This window comes from Camellia sinensis, chromosome 3, assembly GCF_055761805.1.
Source record: "Camellia sinensis isolate YWXY chromosome 3, ASM5576180v1, whole genome shotgun sequence".
Classification (NCBI taxonomy): Eukaryota; Viridiplantae; Streptophyta; class Magnoliopsida; order Ericales; family Theaceae; genus Camellia; species Camellia sinensis.
In genome coordinates, this window is record NC_138963.1 from 96722120 (window position 1) to 96740840 (window position 18721).

Below are 18721 nucleotides of genomic sequence, written 5' to 3' on the forward strand. Positions count from 1 at the left end.
GCCAAGTGCTCGAATTCCTCAGCGGAATGCCACAGCTTTGAGTTTTTGGACGAAGCCTTAGTCCTTTAAGCCTGTAACTTCTGGTGGCCTGTCGGCCACCTTTTGAGGCTATCGGCCATCATTTTTGGACTATCGGCCACGGATGTGGCTTGCCAGCCGCCAGTCATGGCCGGCCGGCCACCACTGATGGCCGACCGGCCACTAGTTTCTTTTGCAGATATTTTATGCCAACTGTGCCAGCTGTTTGCACAAATGCATGCATCTGCCCCCACATGTAGGGCTAGATATCCTTGTAGAGAATTCATGTTTTATATATATAGAAGCCCCCTCTCTCATGTTTGAAGGTTAGAAAATTTTGAGAACAAAAATTTTCCTCTCTACCAAATCTCTACACTTTTGTCTATAATCCCTTAACTTTTGCCTAGACACCCTTAACCAAATCTTCTCATTTTTGAGCTGAGGTCTCTTTGAGCTTGGTTTGAGCTTTAGAGGGTATTGTTTGCTTGGTTTTGTTGCTTGAATTGCTTCTTCTCTTCAAAAGGTATAAGGCTTTGCCTATTTGCTTGCTTTAGCTATTGTTTTCCTTACTGTTTTTCAACTGTTTTGGGCTGTAAACTCTATGTTTTTTGGGCTGAAGCTTGGGTCCTAAGACCATTAAAGGTTGAGGGGTGGTTCACCCTTCTTTATGCCTTCTTTTGGAGGTCTTAGCCCTTGTGTTTCCCACCCCTTTACTATCTTTTTCCAAGCTTTTACACACTGATTTTCAGAGCTTTTTCAGTGGCCAAAATCATGTTTTGAAGTTCAAATTTGGAGGGGTTAGTGTAGACACCCCATTTTTGGCCGTCTTCAAGACTTGGATGTCATCGTTTGAACACTCGACGATCATCCATGTTTGTGTTCGTTTTGAGTTCTCGGAAGCCTCGGTTGCATGCCTTGCCTCAAGATCTCTCAACATGTTTGTTTTGTGCTTGGTTGTGGACCAAACACTTGTGTTTTTGGCTTCTAAGGGTAGGAAGTGGCCTGTTAGCCATCCCCTCAACCCATTGGCCATGGCCTGAGGCCACCGGCCTTGTTTTCTTTCCACCGGCCAAATGTATTGGTTAATCGGCACTGTATTTGGCCGGCCGACCATTTTCTTGGTCGATCGGCCACTTTTCTGGCCGAGGCATTTTCTTTGCCTTTTTCAGACATTGTGCATGCCAGCTGTGCCAACTGGTGAGCACAGACTCTGCCCTCCATACACGTGTATGGAGGGATTTCATCCTTACACTTAGCTTCCCTTGGAAGCTTGGGATTGGATTTCCTATAAGAGGAGGGTCTCCCCTCCCTTTCCAGAGGTTGAACAATCTGAGATATTAGAGATATATCACTCCCTCTCTATATCTCCTTCTCTCTCTATATTTGTGTGTAATAGTGTTCTAAAGGGTGTTTTTGTTCATATTTTTGCACTAAGGCACCTAGTGTTACACTTTCCTTTAGTTACTGAGGTGCTAAGGAGTTGATTTCAGAGTTTTTGAGTTGATTTTGATCAGAAGGAGGTGCTGGAGTTTGTGTTCTTGAGCTGTTTTTCAAGGGTGAGAAACTACTCTTTTATTCCCCATTTTAGCTTAAGCTTTCAGCAATACTTGCATACTGTTTTAAGCTTACTGTCCAACTGAAAAAAGTTTTGTATTTTCATGCTTGAGATGTTTGTTTAAGGTTACTTTTGGGTCGGGGGTTGTCTACCCCCTCTTAGGCCTTGTTTGGCCTTATTTTGTGACCTTCTTCTTGAGCTTTGAAACCCTTTTGTTTTGACCTTCTCACCACTGAAATCCAGAGAATTTTCAGTGGTTTTGAAGTCTTGAATAGAGGAGGGACACCCCCTCCCTTTGTGTCTCATTTGCTTGCATTATTGGCTCACCATAATAGCATGTTTGCTTAGCATGTTTTGGTCCTATTTCAGCAAGTATTTGGTGTTATCTTGGCATGATATACCTCTGTTTTAAGTGGTCTGTTGGCCTCTTGCATGCACATGTACTTACCTTGTAATCCCTTCTATTGCCTTAACATGTATCTTGCGTTTAGACCATCATGCTTGCATATTTCGGCTCAACTCCAAGGAACTTTTTGTCATGCTTCACTATGTTTAAGCTATGTTTGGTGTTGATTTGATCATATATGCATTGCTTTGTATAGCCTTAGTTCATCCTAGCTTGTTAGCTTTGCGCATCTAAGCCATTAGCATGCATTGCTCATACCATTCTCATGATTTGGCATCTTTTGAAATCATATTTCAATCCATGTAGTGTAGTCGCACAGTCATGTTTTCCATCCTTTCAATGCTTTGAAGAGTTGTTGTTTTGTGCCTTAAGATTGGGTCATTGTGTATGTCTCCATGATTAGGTCTTTGGGGTGCCATCTCATTGGGTTTGGGGCTTATTTTGACATATTATAACTCTGTTTTTCATTGCATAATTCATGCCATGTTCAGTTGTGATAGGTGTAGTGTAATGCATCCTTTGTAGCCTGGCATGCCCTTTGTTTTGTGCCTATCTTTTAGCATGTTTTGGCCTTGTTCCATACATGTTCAAGCTTTGTTTTGGCATGCCTTGGGACTATTTAGGTCTCCTTGGCCCTTTGGGGCTTGGTTGATATGGCCATGGCTTGAGCCCCTTGGCTAGTCTCAAGTTTTGGGTTCCTTTGTATGCCTTACTTGCATGGCTCGGTTGATTTGGCATCATCCCTAGCACATTTTCAGAGCTTATCATGCTTGTTATTTGTCCATATTTGTCTCTTTTAAATGTGCTTACGAGTCAACCTTTTTTATGCCTAAGTGTTGGACCCTTACATGTGCATGTTTGGATGCGTTTTGTCCATCATTCCTTGGCACTATGGCCACTGTTTTGGAATGGTTGAGGTCTGCCCATTTCAGTTTAAGTCCATTGAGCATGTTTGATTTTCCGGATATTTGCATGCTTGTAATGTATCATGTTTGCATGTTTAGTATATCGCGTGATATTTAGCTAATTGCATTGCATAACATTGTTGCATACTTGGCGTGCCCATGTTACATTAGCTTAACTTGCATGCTTAGGTTGCATTGCATTTGGCATGCTTGCTACCTTAGTCTTGTGTGCATACTTGAGTCCTATTGCATTTGGCATGCTTAGGTTGCATAACATTGCTTTTCCATGTTGCATTGTATTTGGCATACATGCATTGCATTATGTTTGGTTTGGGGTGTCAAACCAAACACGAGGAGCGAGGAACGTTCGTACTTGAAGTGACGAAACGTCCCTCAATCCTTAGTCGCCAATGCTCTTGATCCAACATGATAGAGTGTAAGGCATTCATGTGTTTTTGTGCATTCACTCCACATTGATTTGCACACTTGGCACCTTTGGCCATCATGCATTGAAATGCGTGATTGGTAGCCCGAGGGTTGAGCACTACGATCCCTTAAGTTCATAACATGATAGGGAGGGTGGTCGTGCACACATTGTCTTGTAAACGCCTTGCCATGCACTGTATGTCCTCTGCTGCAGCAAAAACAACATTCTGCAGGAAAGGATGGCCGGTCGGCCATCTTCACTACCGGTTGGCTAATTTAATCCGGCCGAGAGCTCCACTTTTGGTCGATGACCATTTTCCCATGGCCGATGACTTCATCTCTTGGCCGGTGACCTCCTACAGTGCTCAGGGAGTGGTTTAGAAACATCCTTGGGACTTGTGCAGTTTTCAGAGGAGCAAAACAGTGCAAATAGAGGCAACATGTGGCATGGCAATGGGTTTCCGAGCGAGGCGATCGAGCATGCATCATTCAATCATCCCGAGGTGGAGCTGCGGTGGCCTCCTTTTGTAATTAATTTGTTAATTAATTAAGGGTTTGTAATAATTAATTAGCTAGGATAGTTGATTAATCATTTGGTTTGTATTATTTATTCGAACCCTCCGTCGAGAGGGCGAATTTGTAATAAGTGTGCGTCCATGTGTGAATGTCTTCCAACTCCACGTCTTTCTCCCTTTTACTTGCCTGCTTTTGATGGTTAGTTTCAGGTCATGTTTCAATTAGCATACTTATGTTAGCGTGTTTGCATACATCCATTCGTATTGCACGCACCGGGCTCGGCGCATCATACTAATTGCATAGTATTTCAATTCCAACTTGAATACATGTATCGAGTTGTCGCATTTCACATGCCGCTCTTAGATTAGCCGAGCCTATTCTAGTTGCATTTTACATGTGTTACATTAGCCATCTTAACATGAACTAGGATCATGCATGATTTCTAACTTGTTTCTTGTTTTGGCTCGGAGTACTAGGTAAGTGCTTATGCTTTAGTATCTTGCATGAGTGTGAGTGTTACCATGATAGCATGCTTCCCATGAGGCTAACTGCTTACGTGATATAACTGCCTGAATGCCTGTGGGTGAAGGTTAGATTACTTGAATTGGGACAATTCATCAAAATGTATGTTTTAAGCCCACTTGAGAGTGGCAAAATCATATTTTTCTAAGTCCACTCGAGGGTGGCAAATCCACGTCTTAGCCTACTTGCGAGTAGCACCTTCAAACCATTTTCACAAACAAACATGAGATGTTTTGTTCCGACTTAGGCGATCTAGTCTATACTTGTGTGTTGTACGCATCACATAGTAATTCTAGGCTAATAACTGAAATAAGGACGCATGTGTTTTCAAAAACAAGATATCATGTTTAGTAGTGGCCGATCTTTGATCAGGTGAGCGGGGGTGCTCATAGATGACCTTCCCCAATTGTACCCAAGTTCCTAAGCTGAGGCAACTTTGGTGATGACGGACACGTGGCCTTAAGCAACGAGTCAGGGTTTCCTAAATTCCCCCAAAATAAAATATTTAGGTGGCGATTCTGTATCTGGCAAAGCAGTCCATGTTTGGCACTTCTATCTTAAAAATCAGTTTTCCAAAACGATTTGCCAGATTTGGACTCTTTGGTGATTTATCGGTCTCGCATTGCACTTTGCGGGATTTGATTCTGAACTGTGACATATGAGTCCGAACTGTAGTAGCATGAAGCCCCTCGGGGCGCGTCTACAATTTCTGGCGACTCTGCTGGGTAGTTAGAGAACTTGACTTGAACTCATGATATCTTGTTTTGATTACACTTATGTGTCTCTTTGCATTGCATTTGCATTGGTACGCCTAGGACACCGTGTTTGCCATCTACTATTCCTGAACGGTTTGGCGAAGGCTCGCTTTGAGAAGCGTGCCATAAGGCTGACCGGTTACGGGCTCTGCCACGATGGGAACACAAACCCCGATTTTTACCGGGGCACCCTTTTTTTGACCATTCGACCTAGTGCATATTCGGAATCTGTAGTGACCATTCCAAACTTGGACAGGTTGCCTACCCGATTGTAGGTTGTTTGAAACTGCTGTGTGCGTAGTGAAACCCTAGTTCTTGACGAAACTAGGACAGGAAAATCCTACCCCCCCATAGGGGTGTTTTTGGCTCTCACTTGCTTGCTATGTCCTTTTTTTAGAGTGTGCCTCTACAGCGTCGCATGTATCAGTTTGCAAGTCTGGGTATCAGGCTTGCGGGCATCAGTGTTTTAAGAATCAGTTATATCCGTGGGTATCAGATTCAGATTTGGGCCAGTGGTTTGGAAACAATGATCAGTGGTTGAGAACAGTCCATTCAGTTTATATTTGCCAACTGTGTGTTGTCTTTATTTAAGTTGTTATGCTGCCCGTTTTTCTATTCATTATTTCCTTATTATGCTTTATTTATCTTTTTGCAAGGTAGTTTAGCATCTTTGATTCCGACCAGGAAAATATCCCCCAAGCACTCTGGGTCCGAGGTCGTAGGCTTAATCGATCTAGGGATCTGCTAGACGGACAAGCAGCGTTCCTTTCTTTACCCCTAGTTACCAGACGAAGGTCAAGAGGACGTAGTGTATCGGTACAGCGGTCGCCAGATCAGTGGTTTACCCCATCAGTGGACAGTCAGGCTGAGGTCTTAGTTTCTACTGTAGAGATAGATATACCAGTTATTCAGCTAGATCAGCGTAACATGGCAGGAATGGAGGAGATGATGCGTCAGCTCCAGGAAAGCATGAAAACTATGCAGCAGGATGCTACCCGCCAAGCGGAATTTGCCAAACAACAGGCCGAGGTCATGGCCCAACAAACAGAGTTGATCACCAGGTTACAGCAGCAAACCGGAGCATCTGCTTCGCACCAAGTTCCTCCCCCACTAGGAGTTCCAATACCCGGGGAGACACCAAATGTCCAGGGAGATACGGACATTCCGACGGGGCCGGCTCCGCCCCTAACCCTACCCCAGCTATCCAAAACACCTACCAACCTACCAGATTCTCCCTTTGAGTTTGAGGTGGACCCCACAGCGTTAAAAGTGAGCAAGCTTGAAAAGTTGTTCAAGAAATCCCAGAGTGTGAAGTCCATTCCAGATATAGAGGATGGGTATACCGACTCGGCCGTGACGCTACCAGATCAATTTAAAATGCCACACATCGACCGTTTTGACGGGTCTGGGGATCCTATGGTGCATCTACGGTTGTTTTCAGATATACTGAGGCCGATGGGCCTATCCAGATTGCAGAAGCTTTCCTTGTTTGGCCGGACCTTGTCAAGTGTAACGGCCATCTGGTATGCAAAACTGGAAGATTTCGTCAAAAGAAACTGGGAGGAGATGGCCGAGGCCTTCATAGCTCAATACTCCTACAATACACAGATCGAGGTCACAACTCGTGATCTCGAGACCACCAGGCAAGAAGCAAAGGAGAACTTCTCCGATTTTGTGACCTGATGGAGGACTAAGGCCTCGATGATGACCATCAGGCCTGTTGACAAAGATCAAATTTGGATGGTTGTGCGCAACCTCCAGCCCAAGCTTATGCAGAAGATGATCGTTCTTCCCATCCCCACCTTTGCAGATTTACATGAGATGGGGGTGCAGATCGAAGACGCTATGAAGCAGGGCCTCATTGATAATGAGAGAGAATAGCCCAAGAGAACATTCAACCGCAGTACGAATACAGGCACGAACAATGCTGCAGCTGCTAGATCTTCAGATGTGAGTATGGTTACCACCACCAATACCCCAAGAGCCCTTGCAGCTACGCCATTCACTGGTGCGTCCAGTAGTAACTCGCAAACAACCAGATACGCACCCAAAGGCCAAAGAACCTTCACTCCACTATATATGCCCCTGTCCAAAGCTTTGGGGGTTTTAATCAGAAAAGGGCACTTGAAGCCCCTAGAGCCGCAGCCATTGCCAGAAAAACTTCCCCCCTCCCATAACCCGGCGAAGTACTATGTGTTTCACCAACAGCATGGTCATGGCACCAACCAGTGCTATAGATTGCGTCACGAGATTCAGGATCTTGTCGACAACAGGGTGATCGTGCCTCCGGAGAAACCGAATATCACAACCAACCCTCTCCCACCACATAACCAAGCTCCATCTCCCAAACGCATCAATATGATCCAAACTGGGGTTGTGCCATACGACCCTAGTATATATATCACCCCTTCTCACCTACCCAAGTCGGAGGTGTTCATTCCTGACAGCACTGACTTGTGCATGTTGGACATCTCCCAAACCCAACCTGAAACGGTGGTGGTAGCTGTCGAAGATAAAAGTGGGTCGATTACGGAGGCAGACGAGAATGTAAATACAGAACCTGAGAGGTCTGCAAGCTTCATGTACAACCCAAGCGGTTACATTACATCAGCAAGCCAGGCTAGACCAAATGTGGAATTGCCAGTAGGGGCAGGGATTTGTGTAGTCTGGGAGGATGGACTCAATCAGGGGCTAGATGACTTAGCAGATCTGGAGGAGGACATCGTGAACCTTCAATTCTTCAACGAACAAGACTCGGGAGACGTGACAGTTAACTGGTTTGATTCGGATAGGGCAGCGAAGTCTACTGGGTGGCTTGATGACCAACCAGATGTTTTTGAACAACCTCAGCTAGAATAGGGTCCGTCAGAGACGGGGACATCAACTGTGGCCGGAAGGGCTGGGAATCTGGATGCATCGCTGGAGAGCGCCGGTGTTAAGAATTTTGCTCGGGATCCAGGCAATTTGAATAGGAGATGTTGAACAACGAGCTGCGCTGAAGCGGTTTGAGCGGGAAAGGATCGAAGATTCTGAGAGGGTCAGAAAGGCCAAAGCCCCTGCGGGGACAAAACGTGCTGTGTGCACAGGAGCAGAGCATGCTACGGGCACGGGAACAGAAGGTGCTGTGGGCATCGGAATAGTTGTGACAGAGCTGGACAGGTGTCTGTCGGCTGCCGATGGCAAGTGGTGGGAAGATGAAGATCTATGTCTTGCCTACACAAATGAAGACTGGGGGAGTAACCAGCCGAATGATACCTGGTACATTGGCGAAGTTGATCACATGACTAGGAGCGGGCAGTATTTCAAACCGCCACACCTAGATCAACCAGAGGCGTCTGGGAAGGACAGGGAGACAGACAAGCAGAAAGAAAAGCTACTCGAAGAAGAGGCTGTGCTAAAACAGTTGAAGAAAATACAAGCAGACATCTCCATCTGGGGACTGCTTATGGCTTCAAGAGTACATATACAAGCTATCCTATCTGCAATGGACAAAGCCAAACTCTCGATAGACACCACGCCTGAGCAGCTGGTAGGATTAGTTTTTCCGGGAGGAGCTTTCCCGACGTTGACCTTTTCTGAGAAGGAACTGCCGCCTGAGGGCGCAAACCATAACAAACCGCTCTACATCTCTGTGGAGTGTAGAGACAAGTGGGTACTAGTAGTTCTTGTCGACACGGGATCCGCCATTAACGTGTGCCCGTCGAGGACGGCATATGCAATCGGGTTGAAGCCCGCGGACTTTGAGCCAACTGCCCAGGTGATACGGGCATATGACAACACAAGCAGAGAAATGATGGGGACTGTGCAGATTCAGACCAAGGTTGGTCCAGGACATCATGAGATTGACTTTCATGTCTTAGACGTTCCCGCGACCTTTAATCTACTCTTAGGGTGGCCATGGTTGCACCAAGTAAAAGTGGTTTCTTCCACCCTGCATCAGATGTTAAAATACGCCCACGGGAAGGGGGTGGCTATAGTTTTTGGGAATTCATCAATCCATCCACCGCCAGAAGTGTCTACACTGGTTTTGGAAATCGAGCATGGCACGGAGGATGTGTTCCTGTCAGATTTTACCCTAGCCGAGGCTCGGGACATTCAAAACATCTTAGTTGTTGATGAGGGGCTATATGTCAGTGCACAGTCTGTGTACCTCCTGAACAAACTCTAGCACATCCCTGGGATGGGACTAGGAAGAAGTGGCCAGAAGGGCATTGCAGTATCGGCCGAAGTGCCGCACAACCCACATTCCTTTGGTTTGGGTTACTTGCCCACCAAAGAGGATTGGGTGAGGAAGGCAAGGAGATGGCTGGGAGAGCCAGAGCTAAGCAGGAAGGGAGGCATTTTGAGTTGATGCACCGACCTATTCAGGGTACCCTGAACGGACGCTTTGTCCGGGAGGGGAAAGACTTTTCATTCTATGGCTTCCCAGAGCCATGTTTGAATGCCAAGAAGAGGCGCCTGCCGGGTTTTGAGATATTCTTTGATTTACAATTGTCCGGGGATGATGTTGCCGAAGAGTAGACAGACCCACCAGCTGAGGTTGAGCAGTGTAAGGAAATGGATTCCGAGAGCACCGAGATTGAAATGGGGGTAGCACTGGCTAGTCTACTATCAGATCCTTCAATCGTACATGAGTGCTTGGGGGATGATCTCTCAATGTCTATGATTGGAAATGAAGCGGCTATAAGCCCATCTGCAAACATTTTGGATGCGTCCATCGCACCCTCCCTCATCTGGCAGTACAAGGAGGGATTCTTATCGAGCAGCACCAGGTCAGGTAGTGAGCCGGAATCTGATTCCACCGAGTCTGCAGGGTCAGAATCAGGTTCCAGCTCGTCTGAGTCTGAGTTTGGTATTCCTGGGGGTGACAACCCGGATGCCACAGTCCCGTCTAGGTCGTCTTTTTCTTTTTCCTTTGAGTCTGTTGTAACAGAGGAATCAGGCGACTTGGAAGTGGTTAATGAGAATGAAGTTGCTGTGGCTTTTGAGTATTTTTTTGTGCCTTTGATTTATTGTATTAATCAGGACTTTCAAATTTTTGATGAAAACGACGAGAAAGAAATTCCTCCGATTTTACAACGATTAATTGATCAAGAGCAGGAGAGATTTGTTAAACCCTTGGTTGATGAAATCACTACAGTTAATGTTGGTACTGAGAAGGACCCGCGGCTGGTCCAGATCGGGTCCACGTTGTCTTCGGAGGAGCGCGAGTGCTTAGTCGCTTTATTAAAAGATTTCAAAGATGTTTTCGCGTGGTCCTATTAAGACATGCATGGAATCAATCCTGAGATTGTACAGCACCGGATCCCTCTTAACCCCGAGGCCCGACTTGTCAAACAGAAGCTCAGAAGCATCCGCCCCGACTGGGCCATCAAGATCAAAGAAGAGGTCACCAAGCAAATCGACGCAGGGTTCCTGCTGGTATCTGAGTACCAAACTTGGCTGGCTAACATAGTTCTGATGCCGAAGAAGGATGGCAAGATTCGGGTATGTGTGGATTTCAGTGATCTGATCAAAGCTAGTCCGAAGGACGACTTTCCTTTGCCGCATATCGATGAGTTAGTGGACTTCACAGCGGGGCATGCTTTGTTTTCGTTCATGGATGGCTTTTTGGGCTACAACCAGATTGTGATGGCACCCAAAGACCGAGAGAAGATTGCTTTCACCACTTCGTGGGGGACTTATTGCTATAGAGTAATGCCATTTGGGTTGAAGAATGCTGGAGCTACATATCAACAGGCTGTGACCACAATATTGCACAACATGATTCACAAGGAGGTTGAGGTGTATGTGGACGACATGATTGTCAAGTCCAAAGAAAGGGAGGGCCACTACACCGCCTTGCAAAAGTTTTTTCAAAGGATCAGAGAATTTCGGTTGCGGCTGAATCCTCATAAATGTATGTTCGGTGTTACAACAGGGAAAATGCTGGGGTTCTTGATCACACAGAGAGGTATCGAAGTCGACCCTTCCAAAATCAAGGCCATCTTAGAAATGCCACCACCGACGACTGAAAAGGAGGTGTGAGGCTTTCTGGGTAAAGTGCAATTCATAAGACGGTTTATTGCTAAATTAACCTTGACTTGTGAACCACTCTTTGGTCTCCTGAAGAAAGGAACGAAGTTCTAATGGGATGGCCGATGCCAAGCTTCTTTTGAACATATCAAGCAATACTTACAGAACCCACCCGTGTTGTCACCGCCTGAGCCAGGGAAACTGTTGATTTTGTACCTTTCAGTAACTGAAACTACAATGGGCTGCATGCTTGCACAGGAGTCTGAGGACAAAATGGAGAGAGCTATCTACTACCTGAGCAAGAAGATGCTGGATTACGAGACTCGTTACACTCCGCTGGAAAAGGCTTGCTGAGCCTTGGTATGGGCTACCAGGAAGCTGCGGCACTACCTGTTAGCTCACTCTATAATGTTGGTTTCAAGATTAGATCCCATCAAATATCTCTTCGAGAAGCCGGCAGTTACGGGTAGGCTAGCTCGTTGGTTGCTTCTGTTTTTCCAAATTCGATCTGAAGTATGTGATGCGCAAGTCAGTGAAGGGAAGAGCGGTAACGGAGTTCCTAGCCGATCACCCAGTGGAAGGGGATGATGCAGTTGAGTACCTATTCCCAGACGAGGCCATTCTGCATGTCAAAGAAGAATTTTGGACAATGTACTTTGACGGAGCGTCAAACCAATACGGATATGGGTTGCTGATAGCACCCGATAATTCTCGTATTCCTCTAGCATTCAAACTCCGGTTCAAAGTCTCGAACAATGAGGCAAAGTATGAAGCGTGTATTGCTGGACTAGAAGCAGCTCTGGAACTAGGGGAAAAACGGTTGGACGTCATCGGGGACTCGAACCTTGTTGTATCTCAAGCAAAAAGAGAATGGAAAGTCAAAGAAGAAAAAATGAGAATCTACCACCAGACCTTGGACTTGCTGATTCCTCGGTTTGAGAAGCTGAACTTTGCTCATCTACTAAGAGAGAACAACAGGTTCGCAGATTCACTAGCAACTATATCCTCTATGATAGACATCCCTTTTGGAGTCCGGATGCGTCCGATCATCATTGACTAGAAATTTGTGCCAGCTTATGAGCTGATTGCTGCCATGGATGAGGTTCAAGATGAGAATCCTTAGTATCACGATGTATGGAACTTCCTGGAGAAAGAAGCATATCCACCAGGGGCAAATGCCAAGGATAAAAGGGCAATCAGAAGAATGGATGCTCAGTTCATCATTTGCGGAGGTAAACTGTATAAAAGAGGTTATCTGGGAATGCATAAGCTGTGTGTTGAGGCTGAAGAGTCGAAGCGCCTAATGGAGGCCATCCACGGAGGAGAGTGCAGAGCGCACATGAACGGGGTGATGCTGGCCCGAAAAATCCTCAAACAGGGTTACTACTGGTCCACCATGGAGGAGGATTGTATCAGCTTTGTTCAACGATGCTACAAATGTTAGATCCATGCAAACCGCATGAACATCCCGCCGTCGAAGTTGTACAATATGACTTTGTCATGGCCATTTTCAATTTGGGGAATCGATGTGATCGGGGCTGTCACTCCGAAGGGGTCCAATGGGCATGAGTTCATTCTGGTCGCGATAGACTATTTCACAAAGTGGATTGAGGCCCAATCTTATACGGTGTTGAAGGCTTCACATGTTGCGAAGTTCATCAGGAACAACATCATCTGTCGCTATGGAGTCCCGAACGAGATCATTTCAGATAATGGTTCCCACTTCAAGAAGGAAGTGATCGACTTGTTGGAAAAATACAATGTGGCTTTTCACAAGTCATCTACGTATCGGCCGCAGACCAACAGAGCAGTTGAGGCCGCCAACAAGAACATCAAGCGTATTTTACAGAAGATAATGGAAACCTACCGGGACTGGCTAGATAAGCTGCCATTTGCTCTGTGGGGTTACCGGACGTCAATTAGAACTTCTACTGGAGCGACTCCGTATTCATTAGTTTATGGGATGGAGGCCGTTCTACCTATCGAAATTGAAGTTCCGTCATTATGAGTACTGGCTGAGTGTCAGATAGCTGAGGCAGATTGGCAGCAGAGCAGATTCGAGGAACTCATGCTCTTTGATGAGAGAAGGCTGAAAGCACTGTACCATGTTCAAGGTTATCAACGACGAATTGCCAAGGCTTTCAACAAGAAAGTTCAGTCCAGGAATTTGAAGGAAGGAGATTTGGTGCTCAAAGACAACCGAGCTCCCATCCACGACCCTAGGGGCAAGTTCAAACCTAATTGGACTGGTCCTTACATTATCAAGTCTATCTGGTCGGGTGGAGCTGTCGTTCTGATGGACCTAGATGGCCTAGATTTCTCCCAACCGATCAACATGGACAAGTTGAAGAAATATTTTCCCTGAGAGGCTCGCTAGGCCGAAAACCCGAAAGGGCGACCTAGGCAAAAGTTAGAGCACAGAAAATTTGAAATTATAAAAATTGAGCTCGCAAGGTTGAAAACCCGCAAAGGGCGGCCTTGGCAAAAGTTAGAGCGCAAAAGGAAAATGTAAATACATGAGTGAACCCCAGCCGAACTACGTAAGGCTTGATTCCCATCTTTGGGATACGTAAGCAACTTCATCCTAAAGTCCAGCCATAAACACTTCCCCGATCAACTTTGTCCATGTGGTCATGTTTGGTCATCTTTGTCTATTCAGCATTCAAGAGCTCCGTTGTAATCTCCGGTGCAGTGCTACTCAGACTAGGGGCAACTTTCCAGTTGCTGGGATCCGGGGTTGTACATCTCAGTGACAGATCTCAGGCGTGTCCAGTTCTGATCCATATCGGAAATGGTTTTGAAAAGTTTTAATAAAAGTTAATTTTGCTCAAATTAATCTTTTACAACTTAGACCATTTTTGGACCAAACGAGAAATTTTCAGTACCCACAACTTTCAATTTTATTGATTTCAATACAGAGTTCTCCAGCTCTTACATACAAATTGAAGTTGCTTTTCATTACATTCATTAAGAAAACTTGAAAGTTCTGATTAAGGCAAATAAATCTGGGGCATAGTCAGGTGTTCCCGCATCCCCTCCTAGAGCTGGTCGAAGCCTCTGATGCCAAAGTGGGCCCTATCTGTGCCTCTTCATTGAGCCAATCTATGCACTCATCAGAAAGGGTGTAACTGAAAGTGGGAGCGGGGGCCAGAAGCTCTCTCGTCCTCCATGCCGCGGCATGCCGAGCTAGCTTTGCGCCTCGGACCAGAAATGCAGCTGGGTACTCTATCCCCTCTGCCGAGCAAATCTGATCATGGCCGAACTGGTGCTAGAACCGAAAAGGAAAGTAGAACACGCAGTGTGTCAGGCCAACCAACTGAATCCCGGTCTTCTGAGACATGTTGTGGCTCATTACCGGTAGATTGAGCCAAGGACAACGCCAAGCAATACGGTCTGCAGACAAACTGTACATCCAGTCGAACCACCATCCCTCATCAAGGGCATCGACCAGACGTTGTAGACACCCCATTTTTGACCGTCCTTAAGACTTGGACGTCATCGTTTGAACGCCGGGTGATCATCCATGTTTGTGTTCGTTTGGAGTTCCCGGAGGTCTCGGCTACGCACCTTGCCTCAGGATCTCCGAACTCGACTGTTTAGTATCTGGTTTTGCACTAAACACTTGTGTTTTGCCTTGGAATGGCAGGGAATGCCTTGTGAGGCATCCCCACACATCACTGGCCATGGCCAGAGGCCACCGGCTGGTGTTTTGTTGCCATCGGCAATGTATATTGCCGGTCGGCACTCTTTGTTGTCGGTCGGCAGTCCATTTTGTCAAAATGGCAATTTTGAGCAGCCGACTACTGTACATCTGCTTTTGCAGATATTTTAATACAGCTGTCTTGCATTTGGCTCCCCTCCATACACGTGTATGGAGGGATCTCTCTCTTTAGAAGCTTGTCTTGTAAGCTTTACAAGACAAAAAGCTCTATAAGAGGAGCCCTTCTCTCTTGGCTTGAGGGTTAGACAAAAAAGGGTTAGACAAGTTGTGTGAGAGCTCTGGTTTTAGGTTTAGGGTTTCATACATATCATATCTCTATATATCTCTCTTGTGTGTGTATAAGTGTGTTTGTGTCTTACTATTGCACACAAACACATAGTGTTACACCTTTTCTTGGTTCTTGAAGGGCCAGAGGTTTGTTCTTGAGGCTTTGGAGCTGTTTTGAGCTCAAGGAAGGGGCTGGTCCACCATTTGTGAAGAAGGTCAACAAGGGTAACAATCTTACCCCTTTTTACCCCATTCTTGCATACTATTTTTGCCTATCTTAGAATTGTTTTTGAGCTTAGTGTATAACATAAAAAAGTTCTGTTTTTAGGCCCTCTAAATAGTTTGTTTAGAGTGTTTTGCTGTTTGAGGTTGTTTGACCCCTCTTGAGCCTAGTAAGGCTCCATTTTGTGCCATTTTGAGTGAGCTCCGAGACCTTGGTGTTTGGGCCTCCTCACCACTGAAATCTTGAGGGATTTCAGAGGTGAAGATGGTGCCTTGAGGTCCCAAGAAGGAGAGGGTCACCCCCTCTCCTTGTTGTCCTTGAAAAGGACCATTTTTGGCCTCTTGAGGGAGCACCTAGCTTAGGCTCTTTTTGACCATGCCTTAGCTGATTTTTGTGCTTATTATGTCATAATATACCTCTGTTTTTAGTTGGTTTTGGTACACCATGCATGCTTAGCATACCTACCTTGTAATGCCATGTTTAGGCCTTAACATGACTTAGGTTGTAAACCATTGTTCTAGCATGTTTTAGGCCTAGCTTTGTGAAGCTTTTGTGCTTATTTTGCCATGTTTGAGATCTGTCCTTAGTCATTTTGGTCGGCCATGACATGCATTACATACCCCCTTTGCATTTTTGGTTTGTTGGCCTTAAGTGTTTGAGTGTGTAGCATGCATTACTTGCTTTATTTCAGTGGTTTGGCACCATTTGTAGCATCACTTCAGTCCCCTTAGCATGCTTGTATGCTTGCCTTGGATGCCTCTTTGATGCCTCATGAGCTTGTGCGGTATGCTCCTTGAAAGTGCACTTGTGCATGCTTTTGAATTCAAGCCATTTAGATGCCATCTAAGTGGTCTTTTGGGCTTTGTTTTAGGTGCTAAAACTCTTTTTTGGTCATTTAAGTCTTGCCATGTGTGGTCATATCAAGTGTAATTCAATACTTCATTAGCTTGCCTTGAATGCTTGGGCCATTTTTTGCATGTTTAGCCTATCTTGTTTGCTTGGTTTGGCACCATGTTCTTGCATGATTTTCAGAGCTTTTGTTGCATGCTATTTGTCCATGTTTGCATCCTCCTAAGTGTGCTTGAGAATTGTCCCTTTATGCCTAAGTGTTGGTCCTTGTATACATGCATGTGTGCATGCCATTAGTCCTTCATTTTTGGGCACTTTGGCCACTGTTTTGGACCTAACTTAGAGCTGTCCAATTAGTGTAAGTCCATCCCTTACATGCCATTCAAGTGTTGTTACATTATCCTATGTTTGCATGCTTTGGTTGCATGTGTTGCATGCTTGAAATCACTCGCATTTGGCATGCATTCCCTTGGTCAAGTTGCTAGCATGTCGCATGATTAGATTGCATCTTGCATACTTTGGTAGTTTGCATAGTTATGGCATGCTTGTTTGCTTGTTTGCTTAGTTTGTGTACCTAGTGTACATCACTTGCTTGTATGCTCACGTTGCATGCTAGCTCACATGATTAGGATTGCATTGCATTGGCATGCATGCTCTACCTCTTGACCAAGTCATGATGGAGGTAGAAGCCCCTTGGTTTGATTGTGTGCATTGCATTTCATTTGACATGAAAATGCATAACTTGGTCTCTTGGGCCATCACGCATTGAAATGCGCGATTGATGGTCCGAGAACCAAGGACCATGTCCCTTTGAGTCATACACATGATAAGGGACATGATTGGTGCATACATTGCTTGAATTACATTGCCATGCTATGCCTTGCCCTCTGCTACTGTCAATTGCAGATTCTGCAGGAACTTTCTGCTGACCGGCAGTGTTCAGTGCCGACCGGCAATCCTTCCTGGGCCGATAGCTTCATCAACAGCCGATGATCACATACCACTGCCGGTGGTTATTCTACTCAGCCAGTGGTGTCTCCCAATGTCCAGGGAAGCAATCTTAAGACTTTGGCAGTCTCCAGAGGAGTATAACAGGGAAAACAGAGGCAGCTTGTGTATGGCAGTGTACTTCCGAGCAGGATCGAGCATGCATTGCATTGGGCTCTCTTCCCGAGGCAGTTTATCTATTTTCCCTAGATTAGTTAATTTGCTTAGCTAATTAGATGGCCTGTAATATTTAATTAGCTTGTAGGTTAATTATCTGTAATATTTATTTGGTCCCTCCGAGCAAAGGCGAATCTGTAATAAGTGTGGGTGAGTGTGTGCATGTCTTCCAATCTCCACTTCTTTCCTCCCTTTTATTTACCTGCTTATGAAGGTAGATTAGGGCATGTTTAAATTAGCACAATTTATGCTATGCATGCGTGCATCCATACATTTGCCTTGCATGCACCGGGCTCGGCGCATCATGCTAACTGCATTAGCATTTCAAATCTAACTTGAATACATGCTACTTGTGCATTTTCACATGTCATTCATAGAATAGCCGAGCCTACTCTAGTGACATTCCGTATGCGTTGCATTAGTCAATTTGACATGAACTAGGACCATGCATGTTTGCTAACTAGTTTATTGTTTTGGCACGGAGTATGATGTAAGTATTTTCATGCTTTAGCATATCGCATGCGTGTGAATGCTACCATGACAGCACGCTTACCATGTGGCTAGATGCTTATGTGATAAACTGTTTGAATGCCTGTGGGTGAAGGTTGGATTGTCTGAGTTGGAAAAACTCGTTGAAATCCGCATTTTTAGCCTACCTGCGAGTAGCAAATTCCGAAGTGTATTTTTAGATAAAACGGATATGCAATGCTTATTTCCAAATTAGGCAATCTAGTCTATACTTGTTTACTGTGCGCATAACATAGTAATTCTAGGCTAATAACCGGAATAAGAACACATAACGTTTTCAAAAACGGATATCATGGTTAGTAGAGGCCGATCTTCGGATCGGCCGAGAGGGGGTGCTCATAGCTGACCTTCCCCAATCGTACCCAAGTTCCCAAGCTGAGGCAACTTTGGTGATGACGGACACGTGGCCTTTGGCACCGAGTCAGGGTTTCCTAAATTCTCCCATTTTAAAATATTTAGGTGGCGACTCTGTATCTGGCAAAAGCAGTCCATGTTTGGCACTTCTTTTCAAAAATCTGTTTCTCAAAACGATTTGCCGGATTTGGACTCTTTGGTTCAGATTAAGAACTGTGACACAAATCGAGTCCGAACTGTAGTGCGAGGGCCCCACGCGAGCGCGTCTACAGTTTTTGGCGACTCTGCTAGGGAGTTTAGAGAGCTTGACTCGAACTCGTGATATCCTGTTTTGATCTCATTTATGTGTCTCTTTGCATTGCATGTGCATTGGTGCGCCTAGGAACACAGTGTTTGCCATCTGCCATTCCTGAACGGTTTGCCGGAGGCTTGTCTTGTCAAGACATGACCATAAGGCTGACCGGTTATGGGCTCTGATAGTATGGGAACACAAACCC